Source organism: Rhineura floridana, chromosome 3 (genome assembly GCF_030035675.1).
Source record: "Rhineura floridana isolate rRhiFlo1 chromosome 3, rRhiFlo1.hap2, whole genome shotgun sequence".
NCBI lineage: Eukaryota > Metazoa > Chordata > Lepidosauria > Squamata > Rhineuridae > Rhineura > Rhineura floridana.
Window position 1 is genome coordinate 1,387,990 of NC_084482.1, and position 19,573 is coordinate 1,407,562.

General features: G+C 45.4%; 1 protein-coding gene across 3 annotated transcripts in view; it reads left to right on the forward strand.

Annotated features, from left to right (window-relative positions):
- Window positions 1–7,427: 7,427 nt before the first annotated feature.
- Window positions 7,428–19,573, forward strand: part of LOC133379142 (cAMP-specific 3',5'-cyclic phosphodiesterase 4B-like) — a 190,506-nt gene continuing 178,360 nt past the window's right edge. For 2 of the 3 annotated variants that reach the window (XM_061613788.1, XM_061613790.1), the window contains exon 1: window positions 7,428–8,063. The gene's annotated coding sequence lies outside the window, so the exon portion shown is untranslated. Of the gene's footprint in view, window positions 8,064–16,380; window positions 16,587–19,573 lie in introns of those variants that run through there. The other variant, XR_009761123.1, reaches the window with a different exon arrangement.

The following is a 19,573-nucleotide window of genomic DNA, read 5'->3' on the forward strand; positions in this document are numbered from 1 at the left end:
CTTCTAAATCCAGCTTGGACGTCTGGCATTTCTCGCTCCATATATGGTAAGAGCCTTTGTTGTAGAATCTTGAGCATTACTTTACTTGCATGGGATATTAAGGCAATAGTTCGATAATTACTGCATTCCCTGGGATCCCCTTTCTTTGGAATTGGGATATATATTGAACGCTTCCAGTCTGTGGGCCATTGTTTAGTTTTCCATATTTCTTGACAGGTTTTTGTCAAAATTTGGACAGATTCAGTCTCAGTAGCTTGTAGCAGCTCTATTGGTATGCCATCTGTTCCTGGTGATTTGTTTCTTCCAAGTATTTTAAGAGCAGCTTTCACCTCACTTTCTAAAATTTCTGGTTCTTCATCATACAGTTCCCCTGGGAATGAATCTGTCATCCTGGCACCGCTTTTATAGAGTTCTTCAGTGTATTGCTTCCATCTTCCTTTTATTTCATCTCGGTCAGTCAGTGTGTTCCCTTGTTGATTATTCAACATCCCTACTCTTGGTTCAAATTTCCCTTTCATTTCTCTAATCTTTTGGAATACGGCTTTTGTTCTTCCCTTTTTTCCCTGCTTCATTTCTATCTCCAAAGCCCCATTTCCCCACAATTCCTAGCTCTTCTTTCTTCCGTACTTTTGCATTCCAGTCCCCCATGACTATCAGCACATCTTGTTTTGGTGTGTAATCAATTTCTTCCTGTACTTCTGCGTAATATCTCTCAAATTTTCTGCATTTGCCATTGGAGCATAGATTTGGATGATGGTTATGCTAATAGGTTTCCCATTTAATCTCATTGATATCACTCGCTCAGACCTTGCGTTGTAGTTCCTAATTGCTTTTGCTACATCACTTCTCACTATTAAAGCAACCCCATTTCTTCTTAATTTCTCATTTCCTGCATAAAATATTTTATAGTTGCTTGACTGAAAATGTCCCATTCCTGTCCAATTCACTCACGCCAGGTATTGTAATGTTGATACGTTCCATTTCTTGCTTGACAATTTCTAACTTTCCCTGGTTCATGCTTCTCACATTCCATGTTCCTATTGTGTGCATCGTACAACTCCGGACTCTCCTTTCGCATCTCTGTGCATCAGCCTCTGGGCTTCCTCTTGGCTTTGACCCAGCTGCGTCATTAATCACAGCGCTACTCGTACTTGTCCTTTGTTCTTCCCCAGTAGCTCAGTGAGTGCCTTCTGGGGGTCTCATCTTCCAGTTCCAGCACTATCTTGTGTTGCATTTTGGATACTCTGTTCATAGGGTTTTCATGGTAAGAGATATTCAGAGGTGGTTTACCATTGGATGCATCTTAGTCTGGTGTCTCAGCTTTGACCATTCCGCCTTGGGTGCCCCTGCTAGGAGTCTAGCCTCTTGGTCTAGACTCCTGACGGCATTGCTCTCAGCTTCTTCAATACTCTCAAACCCCCTCACCACGTTAAGGTGTGCATCCTAGAGGGGGTGAAATCCTAATACCTTATTGCTATAGGAATGATGTCTATTCAAGTCTTCTCTGAGAGGCATAAGGCTCAGGTATGCATTTGGAAATGTACACATTTAGAGATAATTAATATTATGTAACTTTAAGAATTGGTATCCTGACTTGTTTGCATCTTCCATCCCCATCCCGTTTCTTTTGTATCTTGTTGATTAGTCCCTGCCCACTGGTTTACAATCTGTATTGTAAAAATAACTGTCCAGCACTTTAGAACATTTTAGACTTTTATTATTACTACTACTACTAATAGGATGGGGGAACCCAAACGTTTGCATAACTACAAAAAAAGACTCTCTTAAACAATCCCAATGAAGGAACCCCAAAACAGCCCAATGAGGATTGAGTATATTCAGTGGCCACTGGCCACAAAGCACTAAGGGACTACTGGAGTGGGGTGTTTTGTTGCAAGACCCACTTGTACATAATAACGATGCAGCTGATTTCTTGGAAGTGGATTGACTTAAGCATAATTTTCACAATTACGCATGTTTCTCAGGATTTTCTCTGCCATTTATCAGGTACATAAGATTCTAGATACCAGAAACTGCTAGTTAGCCCTTCTTTCAACTTTTCTTCTGATTAATCAGGCTTCTAAGCAGTTGAGAAGTCTGTATGCTTCGTGGCTTGAGTTCCCATCCATCTGCAATGCCCACCCGCCCAGGTCTGTCTTCTCCTGGGTCCTACTTGCTTTCCTGCTCTCCCAGATCCAGTCCTAACTTTCTGTTGGTAGGTAGATTGGACTTTGGCACCATGATGATGGCCTTGACAAGTATGGCTACTCCTTGATAATCCAAACAACCCCTTCTTAAATGGCTCCTCAGCCAGATGTGGTAAGGGTGCTAATGTTCCTTATTATTTTACTTTGGTTTCTGGGGTTTATGTGATTGTACATTGTTTTTAAGGATTATTTTAAATTGTAACCCTTGGACTTCAGGGTGAAGAGCAGATAACTAACTAACTAAATGTTTTTGTAACCCATTTGTAGGGTGGTATTCAATGCTAGCCCTACTCAGAATAGACCCATTGAAAGTAATAGACATGAGTAACTCAGATTCATTAATTTCAATGGGTCTTATCTGAATAGGTCTTAGTTGACTACAGCCCCTTGTGGGATGGGGTAAGCTAAAAATCTAGATGAACAAAAACTGTTTTTTGCTTCCCCATCTATTCCAAAGACAGAATTTTATTCCTACATTAGTTGCTAATTTTTCTCCATTTAGAGCTACATCTCACCTGGCAAAGTGGAAATGTATATAATTATAATTCTCAGCTATTACAAAGAACAAGGTTGCTACAAACGTGAATGCTTGAAGATACTTCAGATAGATGAAACAATACAAGAAAGTCCCATGGTGCTTGTCTATATGAATTATTGTGCCATAACCCTTCATATGCAATACTTACTATGTACTACTTCATAAAATATACAATACCAATGTGCTAGATTTATATCCCCATGGGTTGAAAACCAAATTAACTAGGTAGATAGTGAAGAATACAATCCATGCCTGATTACAGCTATCAGTAGGGTTTTAGGTGTTGTTTTAAGATGACTGAGAACATGTTAGCTGAGCACCTAGTTGCTGATCCTGAATAGTGGCTTCCCACACTGCTTTGATAACGTTCAAACCAGGAAGATCATGTGGGAGGGAACGGACAGTGTGGTTATTTTCCATGCCGGCCTCACCCACTCATTACTAGAAGAGACTCGGCAGTAGTATAATGGTAGCTTTGTTCGCATATCACATTAAACCACAGTTTATTTTAAACTATGGTTTAATGTGAATGAGCAATGTGCTGGTGCACACTACTTAAAGGACAACACTGTGTTCCTCCTCTTCTTCTCCTTTCTTCAGTTCGTTGAGGAGAAAACAAACCAGAGCACTGGCTTCACATTACATGCGAGTGAGGAGTCATGTTTTGTTTCTCCCAAATAAACTATGAGTGGTAAACCAAGAACAAACCTATACACTGAAGAAAGGAGAGTAGGAGGAGTGGAATCTTCTGAGCAGTGTCCACATTTCCACAATGGAAGTAAGTAGGCAGAAATGTCCCTGACGGAACTTTGTTAGTGGGACCTGTACTATTTAATTTGTTAATTAATAATTATCTGGACTCGGGGATAAAGTTGCCAGGTATGTAGATAACAACAAATTGTTTAGGATATGCCCATCTCTAGGTCAGTGAGGTGGGTAGCCACAACTTTTCTATAGTGGCTCCACAGCTGTGAAATTCCCTTTCATTAGACTTGTGTCAAATTTCTGTGCTGTACCCTTTTTAGAAGGCCTTGAAAACCTTTGTTTGTTTATTTTCAACTGGCCTTCCAGGTATAATGTTTTTTAACTGGGTGGTGGTCTGGTTGAATTACATTCTAGCTCTGTTTAAAATGTCACATGGGGTGTTGCTGAATTGTAGTTTTAAGTTTTATAATGTTTTATTATTGTTCTGTTAGTCTTTTATTGTTTTAAAATGTAACCTGCTTTGTACAGGCATTTGCCCAGATATGTGGCCTAAAATGTTTTAAATAAAGGATAAAAGCGCCGAATGGTCTTCTAGAAGGGTGAATGGGCAACAAAAGGTTGTTTTTCATTTAAGTAAGATCCAAGATATGTTAAATGTATGCATTTAATGGGTCTTGTCTTTACTTTAAAAAGAACAGTTGGGATGTCAGGATCAGGACTGCAGGATGCAGGGAGGGTTTTTTTTTTTTTAGCCCTTTCCCTCTGTGTTGCAGTTCTGGTAAAAATCACCCCCCCAACACTATTTCCCCCTAGAGAGAAACTGCCATTGATGTGAAGAGCTTTAAAGGTATGGAGGAGTTTGTGCTGAATGTGGAAGGGATCTGAGAGAGAGCATTGCACAGTATGCACAATGCAAAAGATGAATGAGATTAGAACTGAGATGAGAGGATTAAGTTGTAAGAATAGAAGGCCAGAGAAAAGGTTGCGTCAGGGCAAGAGAGATGACCACAGCTTGAATCAGTGTTTTAGCTGAGGGGGCAGAAAGAAGCATGTCAGGGGAAAGCCAAGACTGAACCCTTATCCATGGTTTTCATTTTTTGTGCATTTTTCCCCACATGAGGGAATATTCTACCATGCAATCCCTAATTTAAAGTGATGCATCCATTAGGCCAGGGAACTGCTTTCAGTTGGAGGGCCAGATCAAATTGTGAACCACCCTTTAACAGGTCAGTGGGACTGCCCACCTGTCAGTCACCTGATACCCTACATCATCAGGTAGATCTGACCCCAATGCAGCTGGCAAAGGAACTATTGGGAACCTTAGGGTGTTTAATATAGGATATACTTGGGAGCTCTGACCCTGGCCAAAAGCATCTCGGCTTGCATCCAATGCCAAATGGTAAAAGTGGCAAGTCATGCTTGCAAAGGAACAATTGGGAATGTAATCTAAAGCTCCTGATTGTTCTTTTGCAGTAACAGCATTGCCTGTCATGTGCCTGATGTCACATGATGTGAAGGGAGTGACCAGCTGAGCATAGCCAGAGCAAAACAGCCCATGGGCCAAACAGGGAGGTTTGGTGCACACCAGAGATTGCCCACCCATGTAACAGACAGAGTGAGTCTATCTTGCAGGTGGCAAGTACTGGGGTGTGGGATTGAGGTACTGAGAGGACAGAGCTGTGTGTGCTATTCAGCCTGTCCTGAGACCCCAAACTAGCTTGCTTCTCAAAGGTACCTTGGATGGCACTCTCCCATCATTCAGTCAGGTTTAGTACATAGAAGCCATCTTGTCTTTCACCTCAGGCAACAAAATGTCTTGGACTGGTCCTGACATCCAGGAAAAGATTTTAAGCTTGATTCTACCAATTGTATAACCTAGCCCCAAGATGCCATCTGTTTGCTTGTGGGTCCTGCTCTGGCCTTTTCAGAGAGCAGCGGGATGGCCTAAGATCCTGATCTCTGTAGGGACCCTGATGCTCCCTTAGTGCTAACCCATTAGTCACCATGCTTTTTAAAACACAGCATTATTACATTATTACAAGTGCATTATTTATATTCCATTAGTGCCCATAAGGCTTGGCTGAGGTCAGAATGCAACATACTGAGTAGGGCATTGACCTTTAAAAAGAGGCAAACTCACTGACTCCAGAAATGTGCTAGACAAAAACCCATTAAAATCAGATTGGCTAGCCCCAAGCAATTTTGGCCCCAAAGATCTTAGATATGAAATCACAACATGTTGTAGTCATGTAATAATATCCATTATTAATGTCAAGCGAGGAAAAACTGTTTTCAAATACATGCTTACAGCAGGTGAATACTAGAGCTCTCAGGCCCATAGCCTAGAGAGGTGGAGTGGGGAGGAGGGATCGATACAGAACAGCCAGAACCTAAATATAGGTGGCCCAATATGTTTAAAGTTATTTAATTCTAATGTGTAAATTAGTACCTAATGCTTTTCACCAGAACACTAGAAGGCAGGAGCCGGTTTGTATTTTAAGTGCCAATGGCAGCTTTCCTCTCAGGCAAAAGCAGCTGTGTGGGGGGGGGGGCTGATCCAGATCGGGATCTCTGTGGGGGCAAAAACTTAAATCTCTTCACACACCCCTGCAATCCTCTTCCTCCTCAACTCCCCCTGCCCACTCATGGCTGCCATTTAATAACAAAAAAAACAAGCATGCAATGGCCAATTACTGCTTAGTGTCAAGTCTTAGTTTGGCCCTGGGAATGTTGCCTGGATGCTTTTCCTTATATCACTAGAAGTAAATGGGTTAGAAACTTAAAAACAGAACAGGAAAACCGGGGGGGGGATCAGGGAAAGGGCCTGGAATCTTGTTGAAGGGCAGCCCCCCACAGGACCCACCCCCGCCTAGCTACAGCTCTGACAGTTTTTCTAAGCTGGACACATTTAGTAACAATATCAAGTGAATATGTACCAAGTTAAAACTGTACAGCTCCTTTATTTGTTTAGAACATGCTAATATGAGAGCAAGTTGCACAGGTAGTCTTGATTGTTGGCTGTGTGTGTTTGGGTTGCTTAATTTAGTTTAAAGCAACACCACAGCAGCAGAGTAACAGCAGATGTTGAAATGCAAGTGTGCCAGCGTGTGCGTATGTTTACCTAAGAAAGCAGTCTTTTACCCTGCATCAGCATCACTGAGACTTGAGACTTAGTAAAATAAGAAAAGCTACTTTATTTATAGAAATACATAGTAGATAGAAAGGCATACCTAGTTCTAACTAAGTTGGAGGTGCAACACCCAAGTGTGGGAGTTAGCCCCATGCCAGGAGAGAGAGCAGAGACCAAGGATATCTTCTCTCTCCCGGTCAGTTGGAGAAGGAAGGAGTGGAAAGGGCGGAAGGAGGAGGGGCAGATAAGCTTCCCTTTAGGACTTATCAGTCTAACAACGGAAGGAAGTCAGTCAGAGCATCACAGGTAAAGGTAATCAAGCCTATCCATCTGAAGGACCCTCACTCTATCTCCCTTCTGAAACATAAACAAAAGAACAAAACAGGAGTTGCTCTTGCCCCACTTGCAACACTGATGAGTTAAACTCTGGGTTAGGTATAAATTTTATTTCTATCCCCTGAACACAGGTCAGTGGCCTGCTGTTAGGTCAATTCACACAGCCTCTGTGTACACAGCTGACCTCCTGAAGGGCTTCTGGTTTGTTAGAGAGCACAGAAGGCAATGTGGCCCCAAAGAGAACAAGGGATATTTTCAGAACTAAGCTACACAGCATTTCCCCATCTTCTAGGTCCTGTTGGGCACCTGGGCTGGCGCTTTGAGACAACTCCTCCATAGAAAGCAGTAACAAACCAGAAGCTAGCTTCCTTCCCTTGGACAGAACAGAGCACCTCTCTGGCCAAAATCTGGCTCCCTTCATAATGGGAATGCGGTTTTCACGCGACCAGTGGGCCTCTCTGACTATGGCATCAAGAGTGCCTTAAATAATAATTTTTTAAAAGGTAACCTTAGAGCGAGGAAATCTGCACATGCTCACAGAGAAACCCCGTTTATGCTTTCTTCACGTGTTCCGCCATGGCTTTTCTCCGGATACACAGACACACCCAGGCATATTTATTACGATACGCAGGCTAGTCCTGCTCTGTTTTTGGCCTGTTTTTTTCTTATCGGAGGTGCTGGGAAAGCATAATCCAGGCCGGACTCATCTTTCTCTGTATTCGTCAAGCGTGCACTCTGCTCCGCGACTCCCAGCCTTTGCCCGCAGCGTGAGCGATCACACACACAAACGCGCGCACACGAGGCGCTTCCCACTTGCCATCGTTAGCCTTCCCGCCCGTCTCGTCTCTCTTTCCTCCCCGCCGCCCCGACCGCGGACTTTGAAGAGGCAACGATTGGCAGGGGCTGGGTTCCTCCAGCTAGTAGGCTCCGGGGGGACCACTCTTAATTCGCACGCTGCCTCGAGTCGTCGCGTCCACACGACGCCAGGAAAAAACCAAAAAAACACCAAGGCGTTCGCCTCGCCAATGAATGGGGCTGCTGGCGTGCTACAAACGCACGCTGGGCGGAAAACGGAACCAGACTGAAAGAAGCCGCATCGCTCTTGTTTGCGCGGCTTGCCTCTGGGGATCCTCGGCGGACCTACAAGGTAAGGTAATGCAAAGGCGTCTCTCTCGCTCGCTCTGGCTGCCCAGGAAGCTGCCTCCCTCGCTCGCTGGTATTTGGGGTTGCAGCAGAGCGTATGCCGCGCTGCCTTCGGATCGCCTCCTCTCTCCGGGCGCCTTTTCTCTGGCTGCGCACACTCGTTTACTCCGTGCCGTGATGAATGAAAGGAAGGGGCAAGAGATTGGTCGGGTGATTCGGTGCCCGATCCGTTGCTGCGCCAAAATGCCAACTCGCGGAAATAGGATTGCCCCCCCCCGGGGGGTTTCTGAGAGTGCCTGATCCGCTCCGGACAGGCAAATATTGCTGCAGGGACTCGGGCCTCTGAGGCGGTTTGGCAGGCGATGGAAAGGCGATTCCTTCTGTCCCCTGCAGGGCGCTCGTGTGTATATGTGTGTGTGTTATGTATGTAGCTGTGTTTTCGCGCGCGGGGCTGTTCTGTTGACCGCGTCCGATTTGAAGTCCCGTGGGAACCACCACCGCCCTTTTAAAATTTACCCGGGACTGACTTGCTCTCCGCGCGGTGGGTAGTAAGTGTGAGCAGATTTGCCACATCGCAGCCCTGTGGCTCAGGTGATGGTGCCTGGCTGTGGAGCTGAGTGGAAATTGGTTCCCTTGTGTTCGCGTGTACATACACTGTCACACGTCTCTGGCGTTAGTAAGGTCGCCCGTGGAATCAAAGCCAGAGATGTGTCCTTGATTTTGATTCTTTGCGGAATCTCACAAATCGTTTTGAAAGGATCAGGGAATTTTCTCCTCGTGGTGCCCTCTGAGCATTTTTTGGTCTTCTCATTGGACCGTGTATGGAACTCCCCCCACCCCCCTAACTGGTGTAAAATCCATTCCTATGTGCATGCTCGGGGACTTGCCCTTTTTTGTATTCAAACCCTCCTGTGTCGAGTGTAGTCTGGGCTGCCCTTAATGAGATGGGGCGTGTGCTGCAGATGCTGAAAGCAGCAATCCCCAGCAGCTCTGCAAAATCTACAGGCATCTATAATGGTGTTCTTATGTGTATACCTGTCTGTGTGTCTGTATGCATGTGTTGGAACCCCCAAGCACAGTTGGTTCCCCCTGTGTATAATATGTAACTGCTCAGGGTTTCTGCCTGTGCCAAACTACAAAAGCCTTACTCCACAAGCAGGTAGTGCAGAGGGTGCCCACACAGGCAGCTGACTATCCAGGCAGCCTGTTTTAGGGTCTCTTTCTAGGCATGGTTGATTGGGGTCATTGATGTCCAGGCTCCTGCAAGAGCCTGCCTTTTCCTCTTTGCTCTGTCCCTATTTCAGAACAGCGCTATGAAGCCAAAGATGTGGACTTTAAGTCAGTTAGTTATGGTAGCTCCACCTTACTTTGAATCCCAAGTAATTTGGATGAATTGGGCTGTGCTGGGTCACAGTCCGTCCGTTGGTTCCAGCCCAGCCTGCCAAGCTGACATCCCCAGGAAGTTTACTGCAAAGGGGCAATTCTTCTTGTGGCTGCTTCACTGCTGCTGGATTCCTGTTTTCCTCTGTGCTGAGAGCTGATGCTGCGCTGAGAACTTCAGACATGTTCCATGGCTTTCCTGGTAGAGACAGGCATGTCAGCAGGCAAAAAAAGTGGCTGCCCCAGGTGGCACCTTTTGGGGACATTCCTGGAAGGTGGGCAGATCTGACTCGTAGGCACAATCCCATGGGAAAGTTTTCCTGGTATGTATAAGGTCCATTGAAATGAATGGAGAGCACACCTACCATTTGGGTCCATCGCATCCCATGTTAATGAACGCTTGGTAGGCTTTTGTAGCTTTGGATTGTTTGTTTTGGATGCCTAAATGTCTTAGGGCAGCTCTGCTTCCCACCTGCCCGCTGCCATTAGCATTGCTTACTGTGCTGGTGGGGCGGGCAGAAAGGGGAGAGGAGGAAATCCACTTGTTTTTCTCCCTAGCAGTTGATAGCAGGCTGCCAAGGATGGGAGCAACATCATCTGCAAAGCAGGGATACCCTCCTTTCCCATAATGCTGGGAATGAGCGTGTGTTGCATTGCAAACAGTGGAAGCAAAGCGGAGCCTCTTGCACAACAAGGCAGCGTGAACTCCAGCAATTTTTTCAGCGGTTTCCCCTCACAAACATATACACATGCACGCATGCTGTCGGTGATAGTGGGCACACCCAGAATAATTATCTTGAAGCTTTGGGGGGGGTACTGAATCAGCATTAGGCTACGTTGTCTGGGCTGCCTTTTCTGCAGCTGCCTTGGGATTCCCTCATTGCAATGCAAAAAGTACAGGAAGAAACTGCATATTTAGCAGCGGGGGTGGAGAAGCAGGATCTGTGCTGATTCAGTGAACTTCCTGACCAAGTGAGGATATGGGGCTGGGACAGTGTGGCTGCCTGAGGAGTGAGATTGGGTAGCTTGACAGCTGCTTTTCCTTCCCTCTCTTGAGCCTCCGCCCATTCTCTAAAGGCCAAAGGGGGCTAGCTCCCCGCTTAAAATGCTGAGAGAAACCCTCTTCTATAGAGTACAAGCAGCATTGTATTGCCACATGCCCTGTTTTGCTCTTCATTCTGTGGAAATTGGAACTACTTGGGGCAGTGTGTGGGTCATTTCAAATGAAGGGAGGGGAAGGCAGCCAGCTGTCATGAACTTATGTGACTAGGATTGGTACATGCACAAAAATATTATGTCTGTACCTATGCGTCACTGCAAGCTCAGCTGTTGTCCCTGTTTTGAAGTCTAGGGTTGTTGTTTTTTGTGGTCAGAGGAGATAGATAACCAAACTGTATGTCTGATTAATATGCATCTGATGAATGAAGTACACCAACACACCCAAACATCCTGAATCTGGCAAGCTATCTCCAGTTATGCCATGGCTTCATTGTGAACTTTTGGCCATTGACTATCCTGAGAACAGTGTTGCATTTCTTCAATTCCCATTGAAAAGCTACACTTGCTGAAATTCCCTTTTTTACACAACTCTTAAAAGACACAGGAGCCCTATCCTCCTTGGCATCTGGCCACCCTATATGCAGTCCCAGCACTAGACTCCCAAATCATCATGAATATCCAAGAGCCTGTTCCTTGTTAGCAGGAGAGAAAGGAAGATCATAGAATCATAGAATAGTAGAGTTGGAAGGGGCCTATAAGGCCATCAAGTCCAACCACCTGCTCAATGCAGGAATCCAAATCAAAGCATTCCCGACAGATGGCTGTCCAGCTGCCTCTTGAAGGCCTCCAGTGTCGGAGAGCCCACTACCTCTCTAGGTCATTGGCGCCATTGTCATATGGCTCTACAGTTAGGAAGTTTTTCCTGATGTCCATTTGAAATCTGTCTTCCTTCAACTTGAGCCCATTATTCCGTGTCCTACACTCTGGCCCTCTTCTATGTGACAACCTTTCATGTACTTAAGATACTTAAGTCTGCAATCCCGTACCTCTTACCTAGGATTAAGCCCCATTGCACTCAGTGGAAATTACTTTTGAGTAATTATATATAGGATTGTGCTGTAAGGATTCTGTCTGTCTATTCTTGTGGTTTTTTTGTATTTATTTATACTATTTTTTAACTGTCCTTCATTGAAAAGATTCCAAGGAGGTTTACAAAGGTGTGAAATAGGACTATTCACACAACATATAAATACAATATAAAAAACAACAAATTGGTATGAACAACATAGAGCAAAAATAAGAGGCAGGCTATAAACAGAATGGAGAACAGAAGTAGTTATTCCATAGTCCAGAACCATCTGAGTGCTTTCAGCACTGGTTCTCTGGGGATGGGTAAAACTGCTGCTGATCCTTAAAGCAATAAGTATTATTTATTTAGAGGCCGGCCATGTCAGGTGAGAGGAACTAGGGAGAGATGTATAATATCTGTCCCTTGTTCCGGACCTGCCTGGAACCAACAGATAGCTGGTGGATGCCTGACTCCAGACTCTGGCCTTCGAGTGCTGCTGTGCAATGCCAGGTCTGTTGTTCAAAAAACATCACTCATCCATGCTATGATACTGGATGAGGGCACAGACCTGGCATGTATTACGGAAACCTGGCTGGATGAGGCTGCTGCTCCTATTCTAGCGGCCATGTGCCCGGCTGGGTTCTCATATGCACAGCAGCCGAGGGTCGGTAGTCGGGGAGGAGGAGTGGCGGTTATTTACCGAGGGTCTTTGCTTCTCACCAGACCTCCTCTCTGTGAGACCAAGGTGGTAGATTGCATGTACTGGAGGTTGGGCCCAAAGGGCAGTCTAGGGATTCTGCTCGTGTACCGTCCACCCCGCTGCATGGCAGACTCCCTGGCCGAGGTGCTAGAGGTGGTCTCGGATGTGCGAGTGCAGTCCCCAAACCTTCTGGTGTTGGGGGACTTCAATGTACATTTGGAGACCAGCCTCACCGGGGCACCTCGGGACTTCCTGGAAACCATGGCTTACTGGGAGCTGCGCCTTATTTTAACGGGGCCCACCCATGTAACCGGTCATGCACTGTACCTGGTGTTTGTCTCGGGAGAGGAGGGGAGTGATCTGAAAATTGGGGGTACATCCATCACCCCCTTGTCATGGTCAGATCATTATCTGGTGAGAATAGACGTCTCGATGCCACGAACCCTCTGTGGGGGTGGAGGACCTATTAAGATGGTCCGTCCCAGGCGTCTGATGGATCCTGATGGATTCCTGAATGCGCTTGGGGATTCATTGGAGCAGGCACACGGCCACTCGGCTGAGGCCCTAGTGGAGGAGTGGAATACCGCAATCGCCGGGGCACTAGACCAAGTGGCTCCAAAACGCTCTCTCCCCCAGAATAGAGTTCAGACGGCACCGTGGTTCACCCCACGGTTGTGAGTTCTGAAGCAGGAGGTGAGACGGCTAGAGCGCCGGTGGCGGAAATCTCGCTCTGAAGATGACCGAACACATGTTAGAGCGGCTGCAACAGCCTATCATGTGGCAATAAGGGCAACAAAGAAAGATTTTTTTGCTGCCTCTATTGCATCTGCAGAGTGCTGTCCCAGGAGACTGTTCCAAGTGGTCCGAAGCCTGGTAGGTCCAGTTGCTCCGGAACCAATGGGACATGATAAACTCCTGTGACGAGTTTGCTGAGCACTTTGCGGAGAAAATCGATCATATTAAGAGTGCTATACCGCACACTGTGGACACAGTGAGTGAGCCAGAGGTGACCAATAGAGCTCCGGTGTTGTGGGATCGGTTCCAGCTTCTTCCATCTGATGAAGTGGACAAGATGCTTTCAACCTTAAAGCCAACCACCTGCTTACTCAATCCCTGCCCTCCATGGCTCATTATGAGCTGTAAAGATAGACTGGGTGAGAGGATCAAGATGATGGTAAATACATCACTTCAAGAGGGAGTAATGCCATCAGCACTCAAGGAGGCAATAATAAAACCAATCTTAAAAAAGCCCTCCTTGGACCCTCAAGATCTGAACAACTTTTGCCCAGTCTCAAATTTACCATGCCTAGGCAAGGCGGTTGAACGGGTGGTGGCAAAACAGTTGCAGGCACACTTGGAGGAAGCGGATTATCTAGATCCATTTCAATCGCGCTTCAGGCCTGGACATGGGACTGAAACAGCCTTGGTCGACTTGGTGGATGATATGAGGAGGGCATGGGATAGGGGCGAATGCACCTTCCTTGTCTTCCTTGATCTCTCAGCGGCTTTTGATACCGTTGACCACGCTATCCTCTTGGACCGCCTAAAGGGGTTGGGTATAGGGGGCACTGTATGGCAGTGGTTCCATTCCTTCCTCTTCGGTAGGTACCAAAGAATAGCATTGGAGGAGGTTTCGGATCCTTGGCCTCTCACTTGTGGGGTGCCACAGGGTTCTATCCTCTCCCCGATGCTGTTTAACATCTATATAAAGCCGCTGGGGGCAATCATCAGGAGATTTGGGCTGCAGTGTCATCAGTATGCAGATGACACGCAGCTCTATCTCTCATTTAAATCTTCACCAAGGTTGGCTGTAGAAACCCTGTCCAAGTGTCTGGAGTCGGTGAGTGGCTGGATGGGAAGGAATAAGCTGAAGCTGAACCCGGATAAGACCGAGGTACTGTTTGTGGGTGACAAGAGAAGGTTGGGGGATGTGGACCTGATACTCAATGGGGTATGTTTGCCCCTGAAAGACCAGGTCCTCAGCCTGGGGGTCATTTTGGACTCCCAGCTGTCCATGGAGGCTCAAGTCTCGGCTGTGAGCCGGAGGGCGCTGTATCAACTCCATCTGATACGGAGGCTGCGCCCCTACCTTCCCAACCATCTGCTCCCACCGGTGGTACATGCCTTGGTCACCTCTCGCCTAGACTACTGTAATGCGCTCTACGTGGGGTTACCCTTGAAAACGGTCTGGAAGCTGCAACTGGTACAGAATGCGGCGGCTCGTCTGATTAAGGGCAGCCGCCGGCAAGATCACATCACTCCTGTGTTGAAGGAGTTGCACTGGTTGCCGGTTGTTTACCGAACCCAATTCAAGGTGTTGGTTTTGACCTTTAAAACCCTTTACGGTTTTGGCCCAGTCTATCTGAAGGAGCACCTCCAGCATCGTCAGGGATGCCGCTCAACAAGATCAGCCTCAAAAGACCTTCTCTCGATCCCACCGGTAAGAACAGTGAGACTGGTGAGGACTAGAGAGAGGGCCTTTTCAATAGTGGCCCCCACCCTGTGGAACTCTCTCCCAAATGACCTCTGTCATGCCCCTTCTGAGATGACCTTCCGCCGGACTTTGAAGACCTGGCTCTTCAGGAAAGCTTTTAGGATGGGTTAGGCTTTTATTGTTATGTTTTAAATTTTAATGCTTAATGTACAGTTTTTATCTTGTACGTCGCCCAGAGTGGCTGGTCAACCAGCCAGATGGGCAACTAATAACTTAAATAATAATAATAATAATAATAATAATAATAATAATATTTTACTCCAGGCTGTCACTAGGGAAGTGCATACTCATTGATGTAGGTAGTGTAGTGATTCCAGTGGTAAAGAGCTTTTGTGAATGAAATAAGGAGAATTCACACTGCTTGTTAACATTCTTTTCCTGAGAAAAAAGAACAAAGAGTCTTTTGGCATCTTAAAGACTTCACAAATTTATCACGGTATGAGTTTTCATGGACTGCACTCTAGTTCATAAGATGCATGTAGTGTTTCCATGAGTAATAGGTGTGTGTGTGTCTGTCTAAAGAAACACACACACATCTTTGGGAAGGAAGGAGGAATTATAAAGTGAGGTCAGAAGGAAATGCAATGCGGAAAAGTACAGCTGGTGATAACTATGTAATTACAGTTACAACAACCTTAGAGTTGTTTATAAGATAACAGACATCCTTGCAATTAAGATATATTTGTTGTTATATGCCTTTGAGTCGATTACAACTTATGGCGACCCTATGAATCAGCAACTCCAATAGCATCTGTTATAAACCACCCTGTGTAGATCTTGTAAGTTCAGGTCTGTGACTTCCAACATGGAATCAATCCATCTCTTGTTTGGTCTTCCTCTTTTTCTACTCCCTTCTTTTCTACCCAGTATTATTGTCTTTTCTAGTGAATCATGTCTTCCTATTATGTGTCCAAAGTATGATAACCTCAGTTTCATCATTTTAGCTTCTAGTGAGAGAATGAGATTGGGAATGCCATGGTCTGAATGATCCTGACTTTAGTGTTCAGTGATACATTTTTGCATTTGAGGACCTTTTCTAGTTCTCTCATAGCTGCCCCGTCCTAGCCTTCTTCTGAATTCTTGACTATTGTTTCCATTTTGGTTAATGACTGCGCCAGAGTATTGATGACAAATCCAAAGTCTTCACTGTCAACTTTAAAGTTACACAAATCTTCTGTTGTCATTACTTTAGTCTTTTTGACATTCAGCTGTAAACCTGCTTTTGTGCTTTTCTCTTTCTAACTTTCAACAGCATTCACTGGTTTCTGCTCGTAGTATGGTATCATCTGCATATCTTAAATTATTGATATTTCTCCCTCCAATTTTCATACCTCCTTCATCTTAGTCTGATCCCGCTTTCCGTATGGTGGATTAAACAAATAGGGTGATAAAATACACCCCTGTCTCATACCGTTTCCAATTGGGAACCAATCGGTTTCTCCATATTCTGTCTTTACAGTAGCCTCTTGAGTATAGGTTGCACATCAGGACAATCAGATGCTGTGGCACCCCCATTTCTTTTAAAGCATTCCATAGTTTTTCATGATCTGTGTTAACTGGCTTACCAATATCAGGATGTCTGTGTTATTACCTGTTTTGTGAATTACCACTGTTAATTATATAATTAAACTAATTAGTCCATGAAATCTTATACCATAATATATTTGTTTGTTTTTAAGGTACCCCAAGACTCTGAGTCTGCTGTAGCAAAAAAGAACAAACATGGGTGGCCTTCCAGAAGGAAGTTTGACAGATGACTAAGCTTTCTTTGGGTTAATCCTTGCCTTTTTCTTCAATTAAAATAAGACAAAAACCTGCATCTGTGTAACTGAATTTCATTCTGTTTTGTCCTTGCTGTCCCATCCCACCTTCTGCTTTGTTGTCTTCTCCCACTGTTGACATTTACACTCTAAGCATCTTGAGACCAAGATCTGTGTCTTCCTTTGCCTTTGTAACTTTATAAAGTGCTTTGCCCACAGATGATTCTGTATATGTAACTAGGATTGCAGCTTTAATAACACAGTTATTTGGAAGCAATTTCCATTGAACTCAGTGGGACTGTTGAATAAATATGCATAGGACTGATCTGCAAATCTGTATAAATACAAGAGCTTTTTAAAGGAGTTTTGAGGGCTCCAGTATGTGAGATTTTATGGAGTTGGGTGGTTGGATTTCTGTGAAGCCGTATAATGTCGTCTGTGGAACCTGGTGGTGATAGGACTTGAAATGAGGAGCACTGCATAACTTGTTTTGGTGCAATTTATTTTTATTTACTAAAGCATGAATAACATTATAATATAGATAAATATAATTATGTTCTTACACAAGGAAAAACTTCAAATGTCCAATTTGAGAGAAAGCAATAAATACCACTGATGGTACTGAGATTAAACACCAGGCTATTTACTTATATTTTAAGCCATGCTTCAAAACATTATAAACCAATGGTTTCCTTCCAGTTACCAATTTTAAGCTTTTACAATGTTCAATAACATTATGCCTCTTAACGCAAAACTGACATATCTTTGTTTCCTCTGTCCCTTTAAATCTCATGAAAGTTTTTAAAAATCGGTAATGGTAAGGCAACTGATCATGAGAGAAAAGAGGAGCCGCAGATATTAACTCTGCAGATGGGTACATTGTCATAGTTAACTACATGCTTCACTGGATCAGTACCAGGAATGCATTTCCCATTGGCAGAGTGACAACAACTAGCTCAAATAGCCAGAAAAAGGCACATCTCTGTGTGACGACAACTCTTCCTTTTGCCTTCTTCAAGATCAAGTATTTTTAAATTAATCCTTGCAGCTCTGCAGCCAAGAATCAAGATTCCAGAATAGCATTCCTTTTGCCAGCCAGTTCCTTGCAAGTAATCTCAAAAGGATGGAGCTGCCAAAGCCTTTATATGGCAATTACTTTCTCCCAGTGTCTGTTGGAGGGTGTTAAGGAGACCTGCTATGGCATTGCTACATAAAATGGTAGAACTGGTTGCAGTACATGCTACAGAACAACTGTCATGCTCTGCTATGGAAGCTTGGCTTACGGTTTTTAAACAGATTATCTTCAGATGGGAAACCCTGCCGAGTATTGTGGATAACGCCTGCGCAGGCTGCAATTCCCTAGAGGTTTGTTTGTGTTCAGTTCTAAGTAAAGAACAAAGGATTCGTGCCACCAGCAGGACAGCAGTGGGTGTTGCTACAACTGCTGTGCCTGTTCTTGTTTGGTTAGGGAATTCCATCCCCTCCTCTCAGCTGCCTCCAGTCAGATAACCTGGCTCAAGTAGTGGCAAGCGGCCAAAAAGGCAGATCCAGGGTAGTTGCCTCTTTTGTTTCCTGGCAAGGCTCTTGTGCCATGAACAGCTGTGTGTCAGGTAGGAGTTCAACTGGGAGTTTTCTGCCTGCCATGCAGCTTTCCCAGCGCAGAAGCTCCCTGCTAGGAAAAAGGTAACCCGGAGCCCTGCATGCCCTCACTGTGTCCTAAGCTTGGCTTCCTTGCTGGTTTTGAGGAAAACACCAACACTCTTAACCTTCTTTAGTAAAGTGTGTGTGTTGGGGCGCAGGGAAAGGTGGCTCTGTGTGTCTGTTTGGCAACAGCTAGTAGCTTTCTTTTTCATTTGTGGGATGGGGGAAGAAAGGAAAAGAATGCACAGTGATCTGGCCAGTGCATCTTCCCAGTCTGTGGAGAGAAGGGTGTGTGCTGTCCTGACCTCAGTCTGGGCTTTGGATGCTGCTCTCTGAGTTCCTCTGAACCCCAGTGCAAGGTCAAGAAGAGCCCACGCCCTTCTCTAACCTGAAGAGAAGGGTGGAGGCACTCAGAAATGGATTGGAGGGCAACCGCTTCTGTGCACCTCTGAGTTCCCGTGCAATGCCTGGGATGAGACCCTGCTGTCTCCTAAATTGGGGGTGTATGGGCTGGGGTGGGAGAGAGTTGATGGCAACAACCAGGTCTTGGCTGGTTATCAACGCCAACTAGATTTTATGGGCTGCTGGGAATACGGGACCTCCTGATCAATCCCAGCCCTGCAGCTGGCTTTTGTAGTCCACTGAAACTCCTCACTAGCCTTTTGTGTAAGGGTAAACACATATATTGATACAGGGGGCAGGGGAGAGCAGTGAAGAAATGGCAGGAAGGGATACAATTAAGTGCACCTTCCCTCCACACTATTTACCTTTTCCAGTTTGCTCCCCCTCCACCGCCTCAAAAGTGGCTCTTTCTGAAAATAAAGGAGGACTGTCAGAGTCTGGTCATAAATTACATTTGTGTAGCGGTAGTTATGCACTCATAATGCTGTATATGAGCTCACAGGTTATGATAAATCCAAACAAGGGTTTCTTCTTTATAAAGTATGTCCAGGCGCAGCCTTTGATTTGGAACTGCTTGCTCCTCCATGAGGCCATCCATCAGACTGATGCATCTGCATTCAAGGAGTCAACCTCACGGGTGCTTCCTTTCTTTGGGGACTGTAGGGCCGTTGGGTAAGAAGGGGCTTGCTGAAAGGATCCCCTCATTGCACTGCTCTACTTCTTCCTTCTCCAAAGTAGGATGCTTGTGTTAATCTAACACCTGCCTTTTCTCCATGAATGCGTGGGCTCAACTGGTGTATAATGATGAACAACTGTGGGTTTCTGTGGGCAAGGCAGGAGCATGTGGGGTGAGGCAAGATGGTCTGTGGTAGGTGGTTGTAGCCAATTGGGAGCCTTTTCCACCCTGGGCTAGGCCTGAGGCCTTCCTTGTGGTTCGAGTTTGTCACGTGACCTTCTCATGTTCAGGTAGCTAATAACGGCATAGCTTGCAATCTTGAAATGTCCTCCTTTGGCCAGAGTCATCAGCTGAACACAGGCTGATGTTTAATTCTCATTGAGGTGATAACAC